General features: G+C 37.8%; 1 protein-coding gene and 1 pseudogene across 2 annotated transcripts in view; both read left to right on the plus strand.

Annotated features, from left to right (window-relative positions):
* LRFN5 (leucine rich repeat and fibronectin type III domain containing 5) overlaps positions 1–23,767 on the plus strand; it is a 241,525-nt gene that overhangs the window by 48,036 nt on the left and 169,722 nt on the right. The window lies entirely within an intron of this gene.
* On the plus strand, positions 22,012–22,685 carry LOC123793615 (large ribosomal subunit protein eL30 pseudogene; annotated as a pseudogene).

Raw genomic sequence — 23,767 nt, forward strand, 5'->3', positions numbered from 1 at the left:
GATAACAAATGTAAATCTCAAAGGCTTAATGTAACAAAAAATTATTTCTTGCTCACATAAAGTCAAATGGAGGTTTATTGGGTGGCTTTACTCTCCGTGTGGACCCAGAGGTCCTTTCCTGGCTTTGCTCCTTGGTTATCTAGGGTCTCCTCAAATTCCCCTGCTGCATCGACAGTATTCAGCTGCCCAAAGAACCAAGCCAATTTGAGGAAGATTGTGTATCTGATATGTAGTAATTTCAGCCTGAAAGGGATTGCTCGCATCCCATAGAGAGCAGTCAAGTGGACCTGTGGGGATACAGGGACTGGATGGAAGAAGAGGCATTTGGAATAACCCTTGACCGGGGAGCTGCTTCCTAGAAGCAACTCTGTACTCTGCAAAAGAGGGAGACATTTACTATTTTAGTAGCTAGTTGTCTCTGCCACAGGAGCAGGAGCAGACACACTTGCATTTTTGAGGGATAACTAGCCTCCTAAAAAGCTGACTTAGAGAACGATATGACTGCAAAATGAACTGTTACTATAATTAACTTTAGTACCTTTGAGGCAATGCTGGGCTTAAATAGATATTTTCATACAGCACATAGAAAATCCAACCCTTTAAATTTGGGTCAGAGATTAAAGTGAACACGAGGTATGATGTGCTCTGGGAGCTAATGCTAGTGTTCTATGGAAGTAATCTTCTAGAATTTAACCTGTGACCCCATTTACAATCTTGAAATATTTAGGAAAATCCCAATGGTAGGGAAAAAAGTGAATTTGACACAAATTCTACTTTCAGTTATTGTGTAATCTTCAAATTGAACCATTGTTATTGACATTTTTTGTATTAAGATTCTAGTATGTGAAAATCAATGTAAACAATGGAGAAAAGCTGAAGAATTTGAATTATTATGGAAGAATTGCAGGGTCCCAAAAAACTCACGTAGTAACACAAATGGACCTGGGACAACAAACTGTTTTTACTTTTTAAAGTTTTAAAAATGTTTTGATGTTTCTAATGTTTTTAGAAAGCAGCCTGTGATAGTGTGATTTATAAGAAAAAAAAATATTTTGTCTTCATTCCCATTCTTGGCACTGAGTTCCTAAAAGCCTTGGAGTTTCCAGAGGAGAGCAGCAAAGGTGTCTCCTGTTATGTTAATGAGGTGACGGTTAGACCCCCACCTGTGGAAGGCGGCTGGTTGCCAGGAGAACCAACTCTGTGATTGGAGGGTTAGGGTTAGGGTTGGGGGGAGGGGGAGGGACTGGAGGTTGAATCAATTGCCAGTGGCTAATGATTTAATCAATCATGACTAAGTAATGAAGCCTCCATAAAAACCCACAGGAGCAGGGTTCAGAGAGTTTCCGAGTTGGTGCATGGTGGTGGAGTGAGGCGCCTCAAGAGGGTATGCAAGCTCCTTGCCCTTTCCCACCCTCTGCATCTCTTCTGGCTGTTACCGAGTTATCTCCTTATCGTAAACCAGCAATCTAGTAAGTAAAATGTTTCTCTGAGTTCTGTGAGCTGCTCTAACAAACTAATTGAACCCAAGGAGGAGGTCTTTGGAACCTCTGACTTATAGCAAGTTGGTCAGAAGTAGTGGTAACAACAACCTGAGCTTGTGACTGACAACGAAAGTGGGAGAAGGGCCGGGGATAGTCTTATAGGACTGATGCTGTCTCTGGGTAAGTAGTGTCAGACTTGAGTTGAATTGTAGGATGCCCATCTAGTGTTCGAGAATTGCCAGTTGGTGTGGGGAACTGGGTCCATCCATGTTGGAACTGGGTCCTGGAGCCCAAAAGATAGCCTTTTCTGCAACTATTTGTGATAAAAAAGATTTGACGGTAATGCTGAAAAAATACAATAAATTCCCAATAAATTTCTACCTAGATTAGTAATTGTTAATATTTTGTCACATTAGCCTCCTCTTCCTGTTTCTCAGATAAATGGATATTTAGCTAGCTATAGGTACAAGTTTTTTGCTGATCTAAATGAACTGTTGAAGGTACCGTGACGCAAGACCTCTGAATACTTGAGCATGTCCCTTCCTCCTATGATTTTCGCTGCAGACTCATAGATTCAATGCTTTCTACGTACTGCGTGCTCAATTTCCCTTTCTGTAATTCCAGTAGCCCTAGACTGCATGGTAGAAACTACTGCATTTGCTACATTGTTGCATATCTGATGCATTGCTGGGTGGTAGGCAGCAGTGTATCCTACATGCGGAGCTGATTTGGGAAGAATGATGCCTGCACGTGGTAGTTACTAAGTGCATAGATAAATTAATCGATGGATGGATCTATATATCGTTTTGACACAGCTTATGTTTTCCAGTATTTCTTTACTTTCTTGCACAAGAAGTTCACTTTACTTTCTCCTCCTCCTACACTCTTGGTGTCAGCTACGTCTCCAGGAGCTCTAGTTCTTCTGGCTTTAGAAACTAAGGTCTGGGCACTGGGTTTTAATGATGTGTTTTTATTTTATTTATTTATTTATTTATTTTTAAGATTTTTATTTATTTATTCGACAGAGATAGAGACAGCCAGCGAGAGAGGGAACACAAGCAGGGGGAGTGGGAGAGGAAGAAGCAGGCTCCTAGCAGAGGAGCCTGATGTGGGACTTGATCCCATAACGCCGGGATCACGCCCTGAGCCGAAGGCAGACACTTAACCGCTGTGCCACCCAGGCGCCCCTAATGATGTGTTTTTAAAAGGCAGCCTTATAACAACAGGAGGAAATAAGTCAGGGCAGGGCATTTGGACAGTCCTGCTATTGTAGTAGGTAGCATAGGTCTTTTTAGGTCACTGGCATTTATCTAGAGCCCAGTGTGTTCAATGGCTAGGATCATGCACTCTGCCACCACATATTTTTTTTACAAGCTATGCCTGGTCCACCTTTGTGACTTACTACTTTATCTCTGTATGCCTTTGCCTCTTCATCTCTAAAGGGGATGTAATATGGAACCTACCTCATTGAATTGTTACTTCATTCTTTTATTCAACAGATTTTTATTAAGCACTTAGTATGTGACAAATAGCTGTGTACAAGACAGACAAAATCTATCTCTGAAGCTTTTATTGCCACGGGAGAGATAGACTTCCCTCTCCTCCAAAACAAACAGACAATCAAAACCTATGTGTATATACTGATAGGTTCCAAGGAAAAATGAAATTGGCTAAGGGTGGGTAGCTTTGGGGAAGCCTGTTATTTTATACAGACTGGTTGGAGAAGTGCTCACTGCTAATATTTGGACAGAGACTTGAGGAACCTGAGGACTAAATCATGCTAATACCTAGGAGAGTTTTTCAGACAAGAAACTGCAAGCACACAACCCCTTAGAAAGATGAGTAATATCTAGAATGGTCAAGGATAAGCAGCCCTGTCAGTGGGCCTGGAGCAGTGGGAGGCAAAGTGGACTGGCAGGGATGAGGTCAGATCATGGAGGGCCTTTTAGAACTCTGTAGAGACTTATATTCTGCCTGGGGTATGAGGAACCATTAGAAAGTTTTGAGAAGAATAATGACACCCTCCAATTGTGGTTTAAAGAGATTATTCTGGCCATTGGGTTAGAGAACAGACTGAAGAGGGCTTGATGAGGAAAAGAGTAGTCAGGAAGCTATTGCCATGATCCCGCATTATCCTGCGGTCTGGGTGGGACAGATGGTGGGAGGTGGTCAGGTTCTAGATATATTTTGAAGCGGAAGACCACAGGATTTGTTGATAGATTTGTAGATAGATTAGAATGTGGGAGAATGAAAGAAATCATGGATGGCATCACAATTTTGGCCGTTGAGTTTTAGGACTGTGATAAGGATTACATGGTTAGTTCATATAAAATATTTTCAAACAGTGCCTAGGATGTGATAAGCAATCAATAAATACTAGCTTTTTATTATTTTAATGCCTAGCAGTTATTTTCCACTCTATCCTTTATGCCTTTGTTTGTTTTCATGCTTTTGACTTCTGGATTTTAACTTGGCTGTCACCTTGACACTATTTCTCTCAAGTGCTAACCATCTAGCTGTATAAATTCTCGTAATGCAGTAATCTTAGTGCCAGTGCCTAGGACTGAAATCAGCATATAGTTCACTTAACTGTGTAGCTATGGGCAAATTACTAATCTCTCAATTTCATCTCCTATGAAATGAGGATAATGATATTTACCTCCCAAGGCTATTATGAAAATTAAAGAATATCCAGATTCAAAAATGAAAGTCACTACAAAGTATGAGTGATTGCAGTTTTTATTGTTGCCTACACTCTGAGAAGGCTCTTTATGCTAATCCTAGCCACTTAAAGGCATGAAAGAAATGAATTTGAATGCATTAGTCATTCACACTGAGTTTTATTCTTGTTTGGTAATATTTGAATGTTTTTATTGGTGAGATTTGTTTTTTATATTTCGCAGTTTGGGATTTATTGAGACCTGAGCAGCTCTATTGAACCACTTTTAAAGAGATTTAATGAACCCAAATCTTTCACTCAGGATGAATATTGGACCCAGGAAGGGAGTGAGGCAGAAGGCAGTTTAGAACATATGTCTAAGTCATTCAGCTTAAGAGGGCTCCTTACCTTAGTGCATATTGCGTTCTGCCAGGGTACAGCTATGGAACACAACTGTTACGATTTTTAAGCAAATCTAGCGTGCAATAATTCCTGGAACTTCAACAGCATTTCTTTGTAGGGGAGGAAATGATAAAGTTTTGATCACTTATGCAAAAATTAAGGAAAGAACACCAAGGGACTGAGTGTGGCTTTTGTTCATATTATTTCAGTTTTTAGGTTCTTACTGAGACTGAAGCTGGAGAAAAAAAACCCTGTATATTTTTCCTAAACCAGGTAGAAATACATAGCACCACCATTGTTCATTATTTTGTATGAGTTTGCTGCTCACATATATTTCTTCATGTGGACTTATTTTAAACTAAAAAGCCTTCTTCTCTCACCGGTTGAGTTATGCTTCTTAGGCTAATATAATTATTCCTAATTAATAGGAAAGGGAATTGAGGCCAAGAGAAACCAAATCACAGGGTCATTTGCTTACTAAGAGACAGGAATACAACCTTGTTTTCCAGTGGCTCAATGTATATCTCCCAACTACATTTTGGGCTTACATTTGCATTATGAAATCTTGGTCATTTAGGTACTAGAACTGTCCTAATTAGCCCAAAAAAGTATGATACTTGAGCTTTTGCATTTCTTTATAAAAGATTTATGGAGAAGAAGTGAGTTTATACTTAAATTAAGTTTTAAGTACAAGACACATACAAAATAATTTCACAATGCTGTCTTCAATAAAGGTTTTTTTTTTTGGGGGGGGGGGTACCTGTGTGACCTGTTTAGCAAGCGTGTGCATTATGCATTTCACTTTTACCCTAAATGATGTGAGATGGGAGATTCCTATCGTTGTCATTGGAATTAGTTCTCTTGTCTGACCCATCTCAGGAGGATATCAGAAATGTAGCATTTTACAGATAAAATTATAAAATAACTATAAAAATAGTTACAGCATTTGGTAGGAAGCTTATCATAAGGTAACTTGAAAAACTCCTTTGTAACTAAGATACAAATGGCTTTTAAAACCCTTTGATATTCATGAGTACCTTCAAAATATGGGAGAAGACTTTACAACCATTTAAAATATTTAAGTACTTATAACTTGTTAAGCAATATTGTGATCACATGATGAAGTCAAACTTCCATATAGCCCCCTAGTCATTTTGAAAGCTTTGTTATAAAAGGCTTGAAATGGGTATGAAATAATAAGTCCTGCCCCTCATTCCTTTTTGTCAAAGGCACCCTATGGAATTGATGAATCTTAAATCTATTTGTCATCAGGAATATTCTTGATTTCTTTCGCATAGAGAATAGTGATATGGAAATGTTGGGGTTCAGAGGCAACGGTTAAGAAAGAATTTTTGAGATGTCTTTTGTGCAGAAAGTTGGTTTAATGACGGCAAGGGGAGAGGGACAGTGAGCAGAAAAGGTTGGCCTGGGATTGTGAGGAGCAGCTGGTGATATACTGTGGAGTTGGGGAGGTAAGGACAGAGGAGGTTTGCCAAAGGGATTTTCAAATGCTAAAAAAGACTCACTGGATCCTGGAGGCCTAGCTTTTGTCAAGCTAAGGTTGTTTTTTCCTCCAGCGAGCATTAACGTTAAGACAGTTGGGAGTTCCTGGAGGAATGTCATACTCTGCCTGCCTCTAATTTTTGTCAATGGGCTGCGAGTTACAAGGAAATTTAATTTTACCTACGTTTCTTTTGCCTTTGTTCCCCACATCAAACAGGAATAGGAATTGTTCGGTAAAGTGAAAGAGGCTTTTGAAAACTAGATTTGGAAAAAAAAAAAAAAAACCCTGTAATCTATATCTTCATTTTTTCAAGCCTTATTTTTTTATGAATTCAGCAGAAATTTTATTGCTAAACTCATCAAAGATAGTTACAAACACAAATAAAGTATCCTTTTAAAAGTGTCCTATATAAAATCAGAGGCTCCTCATCAAAGTAAAACACTTGTGACCTTAAGAATTCATTTAGGTTTAGTGATGTAGTTTTGGAATATAGGTGAGGTTCTGTGGGGTGGAGTCCAGAGCCAACGACCAAGAATTCTTGAGAAGTCTTTGGTGCAAAATTTGTGGTTTATTAAAGCACGGGGACAGGACCCGTGGGCAGAAAGAGCTGCTGCCCCGGGGTTGTGAGTGGTGACTGATTCTGTACTATGGGGTTGGGGGAGTTAAGGAAAAGGGAGGTTTCAAAAGGATTTTCATATGTTAAAGAAGAGTCACAGGATACCCAAGGCCTTGCCATTGTCAAGTTAAGGTTGTTTTTCCCTCTAGCAAGGCATTAACAGGAAGATAGTTGGGAGCTTCCTGGAGGAACATTATACTTGCCTGCTTCAAGTATCTGTCAATGAGGACATTTAATTTTATCTGCATTTCCTTCTGGAAGCTAGGTTATTGATAGAAATGCTTTGTTCCTTTAGATCGCTAAATGAGGGAGACTCAGGTCTTGTAGGATTGTGATCTCTACAAGTTAACTATTTTGTTTTTCCTTTCCTTAGTTTTAGGGCAGCCAGGAGTGCCTGAGGAATGTCACATATATCCCATGGGGTGTGTGTGTCAGATTCTGCTTTGTCTTCAGCTTGTCTTCTGTTCCCTCATCAGTAGTATTTTCACATTATTTTGTTTTTAATCATTGGCAGTGTTCTGAATATCACATTTAAACATTTTTTAAAGACGTGAAATAATGTAGTTTTTGTTTAAGTACAGCCATAACTATAAAGTGATAAGGTTGTGGAATATAGGTGAGGTTCAGTGGGGTGGAGTCCGGAGCTGACGACCAAGAAAGAATTCTTGAGGCGTCTTTGGTGCAAAATTGGTGGTTTATTAAAGCACAGGGACAGGACCCGTGGGCAGAAAGAGCTGCTGCCCCAGGTTGTGAGAGGTGGCTGATTATATACCATGGGGTTGGGGGAGGTGAGGAAAAGGGGAGGCTAAGAAAGCACTTTCATATGTTAAAGAAGACTTGCACTGGAGGCCTTGCTATGGTCAAGCCAAGGCTGTCCCTCCCTCTAATGAGGCACTGACATGAAGACCATTGGGAGTCTCCCGGAGGAATGATCACAAGTCCTTGTCCATGGGCTTCAGGTTTAAAAGAAATTCCATTTTATTTACATTTCCTTCTATCTCAGCCTCCCTCAATTTTATGGAGGGGATGGTAATAGGGCTCCAGGAAACTGAATTATGGGTCTCTGGAAGTTAGGCTATTGATAAGACAATTTCTTCCTTGTAAATCACTAGGACATGTGTAAACTGAGGGAGACTCAGGTCTTGCAGGATTGTGATCTCTGTTAGTTAACCATTTGTTTTTCTTTTCCTTAGCTTTTGGGCAGCCAGGGGTGCCTGAGGAATGTCATGTACATCCCATGGCCAGGGGTGGGGGGGTGTTGCAGGGCGTCAGTTTCTGCTTTGTCCTCAGCTTTCTTTCTGTTCCCTCATCATAAAGGAGAGGAACTTAAGAAGACAAAGACCAAATCTGCTGCATACACAGGATGGGGCAATCTAATACACAACTCAACATGAATCTTTCCAAACAAGTTTGCTAAGAAGCAGCTCCCATGTTTAGCGTTCGAAATAAAACACTCATTTAGGAAAATTAAGACATCGCTTATGAAAGAGGTGTATTTTGGTATATTTGGTGGTAACATTTTTGTTTGTCTTGAATATAAAAGCATATTACCAAAAAGAATCAGGCCATTATGAGTCTCCTCCTTCACCCAGTTTCTTTATCAGAGTAGAAGCTCATTAATTTCTGTAGAATTTTGGCTATAGGACCGGGCCACAGGAAAGGTCTGAAATACCTAAAAGTCATTTGGCTGGAGAAAAGTGTTTTCTTGTGACTTGGAGGCAGTCATTCATCACTTGGCACTTAAAAGCATTCCTCAGTGAACTTCTTCCCCACAGTCTTTAGAAGAATAAAGCACAGGATCTGGGATCCAGGAAGGGGTTGCTTCCAGCTGGAACACCTAACAGCAGGGCATCCTTGCAGGCTTTCTGTATGCAGTACTGTTGAAACTGCAGCCACCTGGGAGACGTTGGCCCTCTCCATGCCAAGCCGAAGCTACTCCACCAGCGCTATGGGGCTTTCACGCTGGCCCTGGAAGACAGGATGGCCGTGCTGGGCTCCTTCAGGCCATAATGATCAAATTCGTCTATAGTCTAACTATTTACAAAGTTCTAAATAATCAACAATTTAACACTACTTAACCATTAATTAAAGGAGCAAGAAAAGTTTTTCTTAAATCTTCTATCTAAAAAAAAAAAAAAATCACTGTTTTTTTGGGGTCCTGTGCTTAAAGAGTACGTAATGTCGCAGGGATCTGTAAATCATTTTATTTTTTTTTTAAGATTTTATTATTTATTCGACAGAGTTACAGATAGCCAGTGAGAGAGGGAACACAAGCAGGGGGAGTGGGAGAGAAAGAAGCAGGCTCATAGCGGAAGAGCCTGATGTGGGGCTCGATTCCATAACGCCAGGATCACGCCCTGAGCCGAAGGCAGACGCTTAACCGCTGTGCCACCCAGGCGCCCCTGTAAATCATTTTAGATCCAACGCAGACAATAACTGTTAGTATTTTTTTTTTGAACAAGGTATCGGAAACATGTTTGTCAGAGAAGTTTGACCTTGAGAAAATACCAGACTAATTTTCCAATGAACAGGCAGGCATTTTTATTCATAGAATTATAAAGGGGAAAAAACACCCTATAATTTTACTTGATAAATTTTACTTCTGATAAATTTGTGATTGGCACTTAGACCATCTCCCTTTAATCATGACTTAATACATACAACTTTGTTCGGGAAGTGGTGAATAACCATTGTTGCTATAGTTATTCTCTTTTTACTCTCTAAAATCTTGTAATGTATCTTTCAAACCATTTTTGTGTCCATGTGTGTCATGGAATTCATTTCTTCTTATATAGAATTTTCTCATATGTAAATGTAAGTACCTTATAATGAACTTCATAAAAGCTTTGCATATGTAGACAATGATATGTATTTGTCCTATTAAAAAATTGAATTGCATGCACAATTTTGAAATTTTAGCATAATTTTCCCAAATACCTTTAATGCCTTGTAAAAGTTTTCTCATTATTTATTTCTCCTTTTAGAAAAGAAGGAAGATCTTTATTTACTGTTAGTTTAATATACCTATGCCCTTGGATATATCAGTGGTCACTACATTTTAATACAGGTAATTTTTGTTCAATCAGATGATTTCTAATCACAGATTTTAGGGTCAACACCAGTTTATCTAATTCAGCAAAACTGATTGCACTTACTTAACTCATTATCTTATTCCTTAAGTGTTCTCTTCTGCCTCTCTGTGTACTATGGTTGTTTCTTCTTTTCTCAGTCTCTGGAGCTGCCTTCCACTCTTTGGTCATCTCCCTTTCTCTCTCTTTTTTCAAGATTTATTTATTTGAGAGAGAGAAAGCTTAGTATCTAGAGGGGGGGCAAAGGGAGAGAGAGAATCTCAAGCAGAATCTGCACTGAGTGCCAAGCCAAACACACGGCTCCATCCCAATACCATGAGATCATGACCTGAGCAGAAACCAAGAGTCGGTCGCTTAAACAACTATGCCACCCAGGTGCCACTGGTCATCCCTTAAATCCTGTTCATTGCCTCTGTTGCTACCCAGAACTGCGCTGGATCAAAATGTTTGAACATTTGCAAGGCACTAGTTATATGCTGGATTATAATTTTATCCTGGCCCACAGCCTTGATTCTCCCACTCCTACTAAAGTCAGAAAACATGCTGTTTTAGTCCACATGACTGTGCAAGTATTTTCTGTGCATGTTCAGAAGACAGGCTTGCATAAGACCTTGGAGGATTTATTTATCCTTTTGTTCTAGAGATTGGAACAATTTGTTCGTCTGTCGTGTATACGTCAGTGCAACTACTTAGATGATGTGTATCAGCGGTACTCAAATGGCAGGTGAGTAAGTCACCTGGGATGATTGTAAAGGTATTTATTATGGGTCAAACATTCTGATTCAGTACGTAGTGGGTGTCACCTGGGAAACTACAGTATTAAGCAGAAACCTAAGTGATTCTGGTGCATGTGGTCCAAGAATGATACTCTTAAAAAAAAAAAAAAGTTGGGGCGCCTGGGTGGCCCAGTCATTAAGCGTCTGCCTTCGGCCCAGGGTGTGATCCCAGGGTTCTGGGATTGAGCCCTGCATCAGGCTCCTCTGCTGGGAGCCTGCTTCTTCCTTTCCCATGCCCCCTGCTTGTGTTCCCTCTCTTGCTGGCTGTCTCTCTCTGTGTCAAATAAATAAAATCTCAAAAAAAAAAAAGCAATATTTGTCCATTTGTGAACTACTTAGGATATGAAACTAGAGAAGTTAGGATATTTTGGCCAAGTCTGATCATCCATTACTCTACCTAATTGCAACAAGAAGAATAGCTCTGGCTTCAGTCTTGGATTCATTGCACTTCTGTCTCCTGCATCCTTGTGTGATTTTAAATTACTACTCATTCATTTCTATGAGGTACAAAAGATAGACTTCCATTTCAGATGGCTAGAAGAAATTTTACTTGCAAGTGTATCTCTAGTTCTTCCAATTTATTAAAACTAAAAGAAGGTTTCAGAGATAGAAGATACATTGTAGATAATTTATTCTAATCCCCTGTTTCTAAATGACACAAAATCTAGTCTTTTTAAAGGTTTTCTAAATTAATCATAAGCAAGTTCTTGGTATTGTCACAAGTAGAAGATAAGTTTCTTCAGTCTCAGTAGGAACTCTTCCCACTGAAGCAATATTTTGAAAATTTTATTATTTATGAGAATCATCTAAAGTACCTATCAAAATGAATATTCCTGGGCTCAGCCTCAGAAATCTTGCTATGGGAAGCAGGGAGCATAGGAAACTATCTGTTTAACCATCATCCAGGGAGATTTAGTAGTGGTCCAAGGATCACATTATGTGAAGTACAATATCCTGCTAGAAGGGTTGAAGAGTTAAATAAATAAGATCTGATAACCAGCTTTAATTAGTTCAGAAAAAAGCCATTCAGCTAGGGTCTACAACGGGCCCTAGTCCTTACCATTCAAGAAGCCCGCTGGTTAGAGGTGGTAGTGATTAGGCGAATGAACCGCTTACAGCATATCCTGTGATATGGAGCATAGGGAAAGGAGTGTCAGTAAGGCCATCAGGGAAAATACACAGAAAAAGTGACCCCAATGTGGGGAGTAGAATGTGGCCTGGGGCTCTCAAGCAAGGCGTATAGCTTGGGTAGGGAGGGACCCGTAAACAACAAAAATTTGTGATGAGGGAAAACATGACACACAGAATTATACGGGAAGTAAGTGTGTGCTTAGCACGCATCATAAACATTCAGGGAATACTTGTCATTAATAAGTATTAGTCATTCAAGTGTAATTTCGTATTTAACAGTGGACTAAGATTATAGGAAATGGGAAAGAGAATCCCATGAAAGACATCTGGGAAGGCCTGGGGCAACTGAAGCTTTACATCAAGCACTAAGCAAACACTTAGGGTGGATGATACTGTCTGTAACTCAGTCTTAAGAACTCAGTGATAAATTATTTATGGGAGAGCCAGCAGTTTTCAAGGACCTGGGCCGTGAGCATCTGGGAAGATGAAATTTCAAGGAGATATCATAAAGAGTATCAAGTATTGCAGAAAGGTCAAATGTGAATAAGAGCTGAGGAGTTGCCAGCAGATCTGGCTGTTAGATATTCATGACATTATTCCTAACCACCTCCATCCGAATCATTTAGGAATGCTGATAAATATTCAGATCCCTGCCTTCCAATCTGGGACTACAAAATTAGAATCTCTGAGGTATGTGGCTTAAGGATCTTGATTAAAAAAATATCCAGGCGATTATTTTGCACACTGGAGTTTGAGAGCCAGTGAACTAGAGAAATACATTTCAGTGTGTGGTAGGAGTGCAACCAACTTCACAGTTTAACCAGTATGCAGAGGAGAGGAAGTGGAGAGAAAGCAAGTGTAGACAAGATTTGTTATGAAAGCAAGGCAGGAAATAGGAAGATAATTAGGTAGAGGGAGGATTTTGTTTTTATATTTTGTTTGAACTAACAGGAAACATGGGAGCACTTAAATATGTTATATTCTGATTAGAAAGTTGAGAAGATACTCTTGATCATATGCTTAGTTACCAAATAACTTTTATTTGAGTGCTGAGGCTATCGGTTTGTATTAACTTGTTAATATAGTGATCTAATTTATCTATTTAGGAATCTTCAATATTTGAAGCACATCCCCCAGAAAAACACTTAGAAAAAAGACCTTTGAACTGTAAAACTTACTTTGTTAAAGTCTAGCATATTATTGACATGATATTAACTTGGTACTTTCTGCGAACCATGTACTTTTACAAATAAGTATTATTATTGAAGATGAGTAATATCTCTAAGTAAGAGATGAAGAGGGTGCCTGGGTGGCTCAGTAAGTTAAGCGTCTGCCTTCGGCTCGGGTCATGGTCCCACAGTCTTGGGATTGAGTCCCGCATCGTACTCCCTGTTCAGAGGGGAGTCTGCTTCTCCCTCTGCCCTTCCCCCCTGTTCGTGATTTGTCTCTCTCTCTCTCTGTCTCACTCTGTCTCTCTCAAATAAATAAATAAAATCTTAAAAAAAAAAGAAATGAAGAAACATGATCTCAAAGTGGTTAAGTGGTTTGTTGAACATCACAGAGCTAGGATGTGATGGGAGCAGAATTGTATTTTAAATTGTGCCCTATCATTCATTTCAATAAAAAGCTTTTAGGTGCTCATTGAAAGGTAGTTTAACATATTCTTTCTTTCTTTCTTTCTTTCTTTCTTTCTTTCTTTCTTTCTTTCTTTCCTCTTTTTCTTTTTTCTTTTTTTTGTTTGTTTGTGTATTTATTTATTTATTTATTTATTTATTTATTTATTTATTTATGTCATCTCTACACCCATCTTGAAGGTCGAACTCACAATCCTGAGATGAAGAGTAGCATACTCTTCTGATGAGCCAGCCAGGTGTCCCTTAACACATCATTCTTAAGCTTTTATCCCATGCTTTATACTTCTTTTCTTATTTTTTTTTTTAAGATTTTATTTATTTGACAGAGAGAAAGACTGGGATCACAGGTAGGCAGAGTGGCAGGCAGAGGGAGCAGGAGAAGCAGGCTCCCTACTGAGCAGGGAGCCAGATGCGGGCCTCTATCCCAGGGCCTTGGAGTCATGACCTGAGCCAAAGACAGACACTTAACCGACTGAGCCACCCAGGTGCCCTCATGCTTCATATTTCTAATACTAGCATAATTTTTGTGCCAGATAATGTTAAACATTTTAACTATCTTCTATGCTAAATACTGAATAATGACCACTATAGCAACCGTAGACATGTAGGGAGAAGTAATTTTAACAGTGAGGTATTCTGGCCCACAATTCACACTTAATACTATGAGTCTTATGGGATAATGGAGCTACAGGAATGAGACCTTACCTCACACAATTGTGGAGGAGTTGGGGAGTAAAATACTGAAAGGAACGTTGGAGAAGTCACTAACCAACAAATCCACAAAGCCAACCACATTGAGCTGCCCAAGTGTGACCAAAAAGGTGAGTTCATAGGGAGAACTCTGTGTAGCTTCCCCTATGAGTTCACAGTTAAGCATCTGTTGTGGGCCTGGATCTGTGTTTGGTCACGAGGTCAATTAGGAAAAAGAGCTGTACATGGAGCAGAGGAGTGGAAACTACATGGAATCCACAGGGCATCTCTGTATCTGTTTGTCACCACAGGTGTTTGCAAAAACACTGTTAGAAAGTTATGACGGTTGCTTCACTTCTGCTTTCTAAATCTTGTGGAAATTCAGGGCACCTGGGAGGTTTAATCAGTTGAGCGACCGGCTCTTGGTTTCTGCTCAGGTCATTATCTTATGGGTCCTGGGATGGAGCCCTGCACTGGGCTCAGCAGGAAGTCTGCTTGAGGATTCTCTTCCTCTGCCCCTCACACCACTTGCATGCTCTTTCCCTCTCTGTCTGAAATGAATAAGTAAGTCTTAAAAAAATAAATACATCTTGTGAAAATTCAACTTTTGTTTAACTCTAACCTGGGCAATTCAAAGAAGGGAATTTAGGGAAATATAGTTCTGAGCTTAACCAAGTTGCCACAGTACAATCACCCGGTAACTTATATTGCCAGCATTCTTCTTTACTTTGCATTTAGGCTTTGTAGCAGTTCCATGTGAGGAGGTTTTGCCTTGATAAGAATATAAGGGAAGCCATGTGAATCAGAAGGTAGTCTACTACTATTGCTCCTATCCTTCCTTCTCTTTCTAGTGTAAAGAGATAGCATTTATTGACTATATGTGATCCACAACAACTGTGGAAATTGGTTACATACAGTTTAATCTAATTTTATCTTAATAGAAGTGTGAGAGGGAAGTTACCTTATCGTTCTCTTCCAACAAATGAGAGAGCTGAGGTTAATGGATGTTAACTATTTTGCCAAAATTATGAGGTCTTTCTATTAAAAAAAAATATTTAGAGTTTGTTAGACTAAGGAGTATAGTCAGAAAAACCAGGATTTCATTAGTAGTTTGAATAATGGTAGGAAGAATGTCCAGTGTTCTGGTAGGTGTTTACACTTCTTCCTTCTTATATGGGACTCACTTTCATCCTTGATGTGACTAGGTCAGAGGCTGACAGAAAGTCTAACCAGAAGGCCACAGCTCTCCAAGGCAAAGAGGATTGGGAGATATAGTGCAGAGCCTCATAGGACAGAAAGAACTATTAGGAGGTAAATTGCTTGCATTGATATTGATAGGGGAAAGCCTCCCAATACTAATCTACTTTGAACACTTTGTGCAGGGATAGAGAGGGAAGAGTAGCTAGAAAGATCTAGCTATCAGAAAAAATAAGAATAAGAAAGGATCAATTGAATGGAGTCTAATTTTCCTTTTGGAAAATATTACTCATCTGTAAAGCAACTGCTCATAGAATCATTCCATTCTTCATTTTCTAGCATAACCTGGCTGCCCATCCTAGTTGTGTATTGGTAGTCTAGTCAGAATCTAGCAGAGAATTTGTTCTTATGTGCTCTGTCAGCTGGGCTGCATGTATACAAAGCAGGACACGGAGCCATGTACTTGGAGTTCAAGAATTTGGGAAGAGTTACTAGTTTCAGGTTGGGGGGGAAAGGTAAATAATACCTGTCCAGTCTAGTTTATACAAGGATTATATTTAAATATTAAGATGAACTTACATAAAAATCAAATACATTATTCTTTGGCAATGAATAAAATATCTCATGGGAGGAATACAACTTGATCAATACACATTAAGCACCAAAAATAGGTTTAGTTTGGATTGGAATTGTTAATGTGTTCACAGTAGCAATCATGATCAAATGTTTTCCGCTTCTTCTTCCGTCTCCTTTTTTCTCACATAGTAGTCCTGAGTGTTATAAACACTGGGAAAATATCCTCATTCATCTCACCTTCCATCATTCCCAGAAACATAACTACAGAATTAAGCTCTTCTTACAAGTGTTTGCAAATCATTTATAGGGGAGACATGGGGAATTAAAATTACAGGAAGATTCTCTCCCACAGGCGGTTGCTAAATTTTATATGAGTGCTGTTATACCTTTAGCTTTTATTTATTTATTTGTTTTTATTGAAGTATTGTTGACACACAATGTTGCATTAGTTTCAGGTATACAACATAGCAATTCGACAAGTTTATACATTATATTATACCTTTAGCTTAATTTTAAAATGGTATCAAAAATAGCTAATAAACTATATTTAAAAATGCAAAACGTATGCTATTTCTCTAACTGTAAAAGGTAACAGCATACCAGAACATTGCTTAAAGCAATTTTCAGTTGTTTGTGCCAACATTTTGTATCTTTTTCCTAGTGGCAATTTTTCTTGGTGGTATTTACTTCTAAGATTAATGAGTTTGACTTTCACTAGCTTGAGAGCTAAGTAAATAAGTTCTTAATTTACTTGGGGTGTCTTACCATTCAAACATTCTAGAATTTCTCTTTAATCCAATGACACTAAAAAAAAACAAAACAAAACACCCACTTAGGAATAATTATGCAGTGTACATTCAATCACAGAAGAACTGTTTTTCTACCTTGAGACAGAATCCAATCAGAAAGAATTTTTAAAAGACTTTCTCCTAACGTGTTGGTATTGATTGAATTGAGATATGGTCCACACAAATCAATACATGAGAAGACAAGTTGGGTGTGATGACAGTAATTCTATCTGCAGGGTAACTGCCAAATGTCTGGGCACCAATGATTTTATTTCAGCTGGCTGGTCAGCACATGATAATTTGTCAGGAGGCCATTTTGCTTTCTTTGGCTTACAAAAATCATACTTATTTTCCTCAAAATATACATTTTGCTTACTATATCAATATTATTATATATGTAATATATATATTATAAGCCATGACTAGAAGGCTTGAAAATGCACATTCTTAAATTTGACTTCCTTTTCTGACTTTTTCGAGAATGGCTGGTCTCAGAATCATCAGGTTGTCTGGTTTCCAGTATTGTTTTATGCAGGAAGGTGCGTGTGGTATAAGACAGTGATATGCTACGGCTGATACTGAAATGTTCTCTCATAGGGGTGTTTGTGCGTAGCAAGCTAAAGAAAACTAAGGGAAGTTGAACAGCAAATTACATTAGGAATATCTATTAGGGGCTAACAAAGGTAAGAGGTACCATCAGGAAAACCATGTAGTTGGGTGGGACGTAGAAGTCTCTAATCTATCCTCCATCCAGTGCAGGAAACCCACCTGGGCATTTTCTCCCACCACTTACTCATTTCTTGGTTTGGCAGTGTTAATTATCAGTCAGTGAAACACATTTTACATGGGTAAGAGATGATAAACATCAGACTACAGGAAAAGCGTGACGCAAGGAAGATGTATTTAGGATTTTCAGTCCATGGGCAACTAAACTGTCGTATGATCCTGCTTAGTTTCTTACTTCTTTTAGCTCTGAGATTTTTTAGTGTAAACTTGCAATTTCTATTTTTATAAACCAAGAATGAGATGAAGCTGAAGCTCCCTTCATACACGAGAACATCAGTTTTTTAAAAAATTCCCACTGGAGTTTTAAGTCTAGAACTAATACCTACTATTCACTTAAATTCCAAAATACATTTCTTTTTTGATATATATGCCCGTTTCTAGTTAGAAATGTAAATCCAGTTATAATACTATGTTAAATTTATTTTTACTTCTCTCATATTCCATTGTGACTGAATATTTCCTAAAATTGAAGTTACCAGCTTCATTATCAAGGCATATTTTGTGTCAGTATTAAATATGTCTGGTTGTATGTTAGTTCATGGATATTTTCTTGTAATCAAGAAGATTTTTTTCAGATACTATTTCTCCAAATTTAATCAGCTTTCTGTTTTGCTCGCATAAGGAAAACCCATATTACTAACAGTGATTGAAAGGTGGTGAGAAGTCACAGAAGGTTCATATTCCAGAGCTTTTATTATTTTATCTGGATGTTTCTGGATGCCTTCGAGAGAAAATTGACCAGGGACATATTTAATCTGTGCTGCTTCTCTTTCTCATTTGTTGAAGCCTTGAGTAGTAATCGCAGTTTCAAGACATTGATGTTCATTTAGAAGAGTTTTACATTTTTAAAAATCTCAAAATCCTCAGTGTAGAGGGAGATATTAGTCTTATCCCCATTTTTCAGAAATGGAAACTGATGTGTGGAGAGATATTTAAAGTATTCTGTGCTGGGCCACACTAATCAACAAAGATGATCTATTTTAGTAGTTAGTTTTCTTAATGAATATTTCAAATTATTCTCACTACTGCTGAATGGAAAAATGATCATGCAATAGATATTGAATTTTATCCTCCTGTAGTTTCTCAAGGCTCTTTTTAAGTAGGGAGCATGCATGTTTGTGAGGGAAAAATGCAGTCTAAGGGAATTAATTTTCAACTGATGAAAGTTTTATTTTTATAGTTGAATTTCATTCTCTTAAAGTTTCAGTTTTGTGGCTTAGCAGTTGCTTCGCTGAGGAAAACAAAAAAGCTGGGAAAAATTCTAGCTCCTGTTAATACCTTTCCATGGGGTAGGAGTTTCTTTGGAAGGGTTCATCAGCCATTACTCCTGGAGTTTGTGAGTAGTAAGGATCGAGGGAAACAAAACATGGTAGAGTGTTAGTTTAGACAAGAATGATGGCTTCAATATGCAATATAGGCTGTCACTCCTTGCTTTGTTTTCTTCTGACTCTACATTCCTAAATTTCATGGCTGTTTATACATACTGTCCACATTAGGACTGGAATCAGTTCATTCTAAAATTTGATATAATTTATTTAGCAAGGGGGATAGCTGGTAAAGTTGTTATCCTGTAGCAATGCTGTTTATTATGATAGTTGTAGCCATTTGTACTATTTAACTCTTGAAATGTGGCTAGTGTGATGGAGGAACTGAATTTTCTATTCTGTTTAATTTTAGTTAATTTAAATTTAAATAGCCCCATGTGTCTAGTGACCAACACACTGGACAGTGATGTGTGTGATTCTAGAGCTCAGAAGTGGCTGCTGGATGCCCCTGCCCCTGTTTCTTTCCTGAATAGATGGAGTGCCGGTTCTTTCTTAGAGCTCATGGACCCCTACCTCATTTACAAATTTGAGTATTCTTTTTTCCCTTATGTGGGCCCAGCTGGAAGAGCTAGATCTCTATCTATAAAAGTCTTTGGTTAGTCAACCTCTCCTAGTCATCCTCTAGCTTTGGACCACTGGTAGCCTGTTTTGCTTTCTCTGGGTCTTTTTAAATTGGGACTGGATCCTGTTCTTTCCAATTCTGACGTATACTGAAAACTACTGAGCATGACTTCCTGAACATACAAGTTCCTTTCTGTAGTGTGCGGTAGACATCTTGGCTGTGCTCATTAAGGCTCTATAGATAGTTTCTGCAGCTATCCTAGATCCCTGCATGCCAGATCTGGTGGTGAAGCTGTCATTTTTCATTTGGTTTCTGCGTAGCTGGATCGTTGCCGGCTGTAGAACCTTGAGCAAGTTATTTCATCCTTTTGCTCTAGCTTCCTTACTTATAAAATGGAGGTAATACTTGTACCTAGCCCATTTGGTTACGTGAGGTGTAAATGAGTTAATATGAGAGGGGCTTTGAATGGTGCTTGGATATAATGATTGCTATATAAGTCACCATTAGTAACAGCGCTTCAGTAGTTTACATCGGATGCTGTGATTAAAACTATTTTCATTTAGTGCTTCATTTTTATTATAGGTCAAAATATTACAAAAACAGATTCTTTTTAAATTTTTTTTTTGTAATTTAGATTGAAAATTTTGTAGGGGAGGCTTAAGAAAGAGACCATATTACCTATTCAACTTCAAGATCTTGAAATTTGCGTTCAACGCTCAATTTTCATCCGGAGTTCTAATCTGTGACCTTGGGCCATTAAATGTATGTGTGTTTTCTTTTTCTTTCCTATCTCCCATTACTGCCTAACTTAATAGCAACTAGAGATTTTTAGAAGGTAGTGTTAAAAATGTCAGTTATTAATTTGCATATGCCCATTTGGTTTTTACCACTACCCCAAAAAGCTTCAGAATTTTTCTATGCAGAATACTGCCCCCAAGCCCAACACAGCTTTTCAAATAACTTGTAAGAGAATGATTTTTTTTTTAAACATTTAATAATTTTTTTTAGGGTTGGGGGAGAGAGCATGAGCAGGAGGGGCAGAGGGAGAGGGAGAGAGAATCTCAAACAGACTCTGCACTGAGTGCGGAGCCTGACACGAGGCTCCATCTCATGACCCTGAGATTGCAACCTGAGCTGAAACCAAGAGTTGGACGCTTAACCAATTGCACCACCTAGGTGCCCAAGAATGATTTTTTTTCATATAACTATATTTATTTACTAGAATTAGTGTCTCTTAGGTTTGAAATAATGTTTTTTTTATAATTGGCATCTTTATACCAGATACCAAGCAGAGTTCATATGAAAATCTGATTTCCTGAAGAATAACCAAGCCAAAGATATTGTGTACTTATCTTCTTCATTACCACTGACTTTATCTGTTGACTTTAACTCTGGCTTCTATTCTTCTAAACATTCAATTTATATATAAATATATATGTTTATATGCATGTATATGTTGGTAATTGCTTATTTTTTTCAAGCACTTGTGCCCTGTAAAAGAGAAGAAAAAAGTGGAAAATCAAGATGAATAATCTTGGCAGCTATGTAGTAGAGATATGTAATTTTGTTTACTGAGACAAATGACTACTTTGTACGTAGTGTTGTGAGCTAAAAACAAGACAAAAAACCATATTCTAAGATGAATAGATAAAACATTTATATGTAAAATATAAACTCTTAATAATATAAGAAGAAAACCTGAGAAAATGTATAATCTTACGATAGAGCGGTGCCTCATAGCCATAACTCCTAATCTAGAAACCATGGCAGGAAAAACAGTACATTACAAAAATCAGTTACATTAGAATAAAATCTGTATTACAAAGATACAAAAATCAAATACAAAGACAGGGAAAACTATTTGCAATTTATAGCATAGAAATGTGGTATCTAGAAATCAAGAATAAGACAAAAATGAAACCTGAACACCAAAGGGCAGACATTTAATAAAATGACAAAATGGTTCTTACACATAGGGAATGATGTCCTAATCCTAATTAATTCAAGTTAATCTCTTGAATTGGTTAATATCTGTAAACTTCTTATACCCACACTACTGGTGTAATTGCTAGTAACAAAATAACACGTGCTGCTTGTGAGAGTAGAAATGGTACATTTCACATGTTGGACAATTTTACAAGATCTATAAATATTAAAACTCTATGTACCTTTTAACCCAGGCATTTCTTTTCCCAAGAATTTATTACTGGTTGTATGGTTACATATTCATGAAATAAAATTTGTATAAAATTTTATACTGTTGGGCGCCTGGCTGGCTCATTTGGTAGAGTATGCAACTCTTTTTTTTTTATATAAGATTTTATTTATTCATTTGACAGAGAGAGACAGCCAGCGAGAGAGGGGAACACAAGCAGGGGGAGTGGGAGAGGAAGAAGCAGGCTCCCAGCAGAGGAGCCCGACACGGGGCTCGATCCCAAGGATCCTGGGATCATGCCTGGGGACGAAGGCAGATGCTTAATGACTAAGCCACGCAGGCGCCCCAAAGAGTGTGCAACTCTTGATCAAGTCATGAATTCGAGCCCTACGTGGGGGTAGAGTTTACTTAAAACACACACACACACACACACACACACACACACACACGAAAAAGCATTAAAAAATTATACTGTAGCATTATTATAATAGCAGGAACAACTTAAGCTTTCATAGTGTTTGATGGTTAAATGATTAAGGTATGTCCATACAATGGAAAGCTCTCAAACTCTAATAATTAAACAAAAACAAAATGAATAAGGAAATTTTCTATACAGAGATATGAAAGACAAGCTATACTGGCAGAGAATCAAGGAATTGTGGGAGCTCTTTCCTTTCTCTCTCCTGGCCATTTTGGTGGCTACTCTTGGTTGGGGACATCCCGTACCTAAGGCAGGAAGATGGTGGCTGCAAAGAAGATGAAAAATTCACTGGAATCGATCAACTCTAGGCTCCAACTCGATATGAAAAGTAGAAAGTACATGCCGGGGTACAAGGAGACTCTGCAAATGATCAGACATGGCAAGGGAAACTGGTCATCCTCATCAACAATTGCCCAGCCTTGTGGAAATCTGACATGGAATACTACACCATGTTGGCCGAAACTGGTGTCACTACAGTGGCAATAATATTGAATTGGGCGCAGCATGTGGGGAATACTACAGAGCATGCACACTGCCTGTCATTGATCCAGGTGATAATGAGATCATTAGAAGCCATGTCAGAACAGACTGGTGAAAAGTAAATCATGAAAAATTTTTCTTTAATAAAACTAGCCAGAGCTTCTTTCACAGGAAAAAATAAAAATAAAAAAAAAAGAAGAGGAAGAACTTGCTCTATGGTATGTGAAGTAAAGAGCATAAAGCTAAAATACAGTTCAATAAAAATATGTATTTCTGTACTCATATATATGTATATATATATATATATATATAAACCTCTGGGAGAATGGGTATTATCGGAGGTGTCATGTGGGAACTGGATGTATGAACACAGGGATTAGAAGGAAACTTTTTACTGTATAATTTTGTGTATGTTTTTGATTTATGAATAGCATAGATGCATTACTTATTCAAAAATACATATAAATTGAATAAAAAATGTTAATTAGGGGAAGTATCCCTTTGAGAAACTCAAAATAAATTATATTTCTATAACTTATGTTTCAAGCCATCTGTAACAATATTAATTTCATTCATTATTTTGGCACAGTGGATCTTTGGGCCTCTGAAGTTCATTGTTTTAAATTTCATCTTTGGTTATATTTTGTTAAGTTATAAAGTCCTAATTCCTCACTGGAATAGTCCTGAAATTTGAATCACTTTTATTTCAGCCGATGGCAAAATAAGACCCAGAAAGATTACATTTGCATGATGTCAGAAAGCATGGTAGAGAAATGGACTAAATTTTCTATTTTCTAACTTCTAGCCAGTATTCCTTCAATGATGATGAATTCTATTATATTGCACTATCATTTCTGATATGTTCTATTTTAGTTTTAAAAGCTTCTATTTTATTATTTTGTAAAAACCTTGAACTGCCTCTGCAAGGACAAAATGTTAGCAAAATGGAACACGAGAATTTTGAACTAAAAATATTAATATCTATTTTTCTTTTAATTTATTATTAGTCTGTAAAGGTCATCCTTTGCTACAAAGGGAATTCATTTTCTAATATGAGAATACTTTGAAAATATGTCTAGAATATTTGACAAAGTTATTTAAAGATTTTTCTATTATCAAGAAAATTTGTAATTTAAAAAGAAATCAAGTTCTTAATACGATAATAGCTTAAGATGAGAATTTGGACTTTCTTTCCTGAAGTCTAAAAATTATCTTAATGGGAAACTAATAATTATTTTATCCTAAAAATGAAGGACAACTAAGTAGCATTTTCCTCTTTAAAGTGTTTTCCCCCCACTTCTAACATCTTGCTTGCTGCTCTTACATCTTAGATACCAGACGCTTTACCTCATCATCTGTATTTGTTCATCCTCGCCTCTCTTGAGGCCATTAATCCATGTTTCTTTCACTCCAATACCTCTTTCAACAATCTACC

Source organism: Ursus americanus, chromosome 35, assembly GCF_024610735.1.
Source record: "Ursus americanus isolate L20-20 chromosome 35, mUrsAme1.1.p, whole genome shotgun sequence".
Classification (NCBI taxonomy): domain Eukaryota; kingdom Metazoa; phylum Chordata; class Mammalia; order Carnivora; family Ursidae; genus Ursus; species Ursus americanus.